Source organism: Octopus sinensis, linkage group LG3, assembly GCF_006345805.1.
Source record: "Octopus sinensis linkage group LG3, ASM634580v1, whole genome shotgun sequence".
Classification (NCBI taxonomy): Eukaryota; Metazoa; Mollusca; class Cephalopoda; order Octopoda; family Octopodidae; genus Octopus; species Octopus sinensis.
The window spans coordinates 62,166,997-62,169,323 of record NC_042999.1 but is presented as its reverse complement, the minus strand read 5'-3'; positions in this window follow the sequence as shown (position 1 = coordinate 62,169,323).

Genomic DNA, 2,327 nt, shown 5'->3' with positions numbered 1-2,327 from the left:
GGAGCTTTCTGAAAGATACGTATAGCTTTCACTAGTGGAAGTAAAACTCTTATCTAAAAGTGTGATTCTTTGGGACGAATCATATGTGATTATTTAAAAAAAAGGCTAGAACGACAATGCTAAAACGTATTTGAAACGATAGACAACAGTCGAAATATCATAATGGATGGGTAAATAAGCATGGGTAAATAAGCACAGGGTGCTGCATGCGAGTGAGATCGACACGAAACCAAATCGCTGGGAAATGAACGTCTTAAACAAACAGCCATGCCTGTACCCATTAATACTGTTACGGAATCACCCGTCGTCGCCCGTCCCGAACGGCTCACACAAGTTCCGCCACGGAACCCAAAGAGGCGGAGAGAGGAGATACAGATAGATACTGCCACAACCGCAGCAGCACAGAGATACAGAGGCACAACCCGAGATACAACCCAAAGAGGCAAGGCAACAACTGGCAACACTGGCTTATATTCAAACAACAGTTTATACGACAATTACAATTGTTACAACATCAAGATACATCAAAGCATGCACGTGACTACTCAATACATAATACAACAGCATTTCAAGAGTACAACTCAAAGCATAATACAACATCATGTAACAATTCAAGAGTACACGTCCCAAGACAACAGTTCTTTAAAGTCTCTTCCTAAACATCACAATCAACAAGTCCTTTACTCTTCTTCTTCACAATGTCCTTTATCGACCACATCGACAGAGTCCTTGACTGTTCTTTTCTCTGTTCAATACATCGTGACACGTATCAATGCACAAACACATACCTCAATTCCTAATTGAATCTGCCAGTGTCCCATTCCTCTCAATACTGCTAATTCCTCTGAATACTGCTAATTCCCTTCTGTGCCGCCAAGCTTTCTCGCATCCAACTTGCTCCTAAGAATTCCAACGCTTGCTCCTTAAATCCAAGGTCCGTCTGTCTTCTTCGAGGACCGGCCAGCGACTCCAAGATCCGTCTGTGTTCCTCGACGACCGCTCAACGACTGCCCTTCTTGACGACCAACTGCGAACTGCTAGAACCACACTTCCTCGTCCTCCCTTTCTTCCACTCCCTCATCTCCCTCTGTACCGCTCACACCCTCTCTAACTGCCCTGGTCCTTATACCCTATCTATATCGCCTGCTGTCTCTTACCCTCTCCTGACAGCTCTACCATTCTCTCTGCCTGTCTCTATTTGCTCTCTGATCCCTTACTCTATCTCTATTCTCAATCTGTCCCTTACTGCTCTCTTAGCCTTTCTATTTGCCCTCTGTTCTTACTCTATCGCTATCGCCTGCTGCCTATCACCCTCTCACGACAGCTCTCAGATCCTTTAATCTGTCTTCCTCTTCACTTCTTCACTGACCCTTAATTCACCTGAATCTGACAGGACAATGGGTTTATCCTAAAGTAGGTCATTGGGACATACTACACTAGCTAACCCCGTAACAATACTTTCAAATATAGGCCCAAAGTCTGCAGCTTGGTGGGAGGGAACTTGTCGATTAACTCGACCCCAGTACTGAGCTTATACTTATTTCATCGACCCCGAAGGGATGAAAGGCAAAGTTGACCTCGGCAGAATTTGAAATCAGAATGCAAAGCCGGAAGAAATACCTCTTATCCGGGGCGGTAACGATTCTTCTAGCTCGCTGTCTCGATAATAATAATAATAATAATGCCTTCAAATTTTGGCACAAGGCCAGCAATTTTGGGAGAGAAGATAAGTTGATTATCGACAGCAATGTTCAACTGGTACTTATTTTACCGATCCTAAAAGGATGAAAGGCAAAGTCGACTTCGGCAGAATTTGAACTCAGAACGTAATGACGGACAAAATGCCGCTAAGCAAATTTTCTGGTGTGCTAAATATTCTGCCAGTTCATTTTCCAGTATCCATAAATATTGGTTTCAAATTTTTGCACAAAGCCAGCAAGTTCGGGGTATAGGAATAAGTCACTTAGATCGTCCTCAGTGCTTCGCTGGTACTTATTTTATCGACCCTGAAAAGGAATGAAAGGCAAAGTCGATCCCGGCGGAATTTGAACTCAGAACGTAAAGACGGACGAAATACCGCTAAGCATTTTGTGTGGCATGCTAACGATTCTTATTTCTTTATTGCCCACATGGGGCTAAACATAGAGGGGACAAACAAGGACAGACAAACGGATTAAGTCGATTACATCGACATCTGTGCGTAACTAGTTCTTAATTTATCGACCCCGAAAGGATGAAAGGCAAAGTCGACCTCAGCGGAATTTGAACTCAGAACGTAACGGCAGGCGAAATACCTATTTCTTTACTACCCACAAAGGGCTAAACAC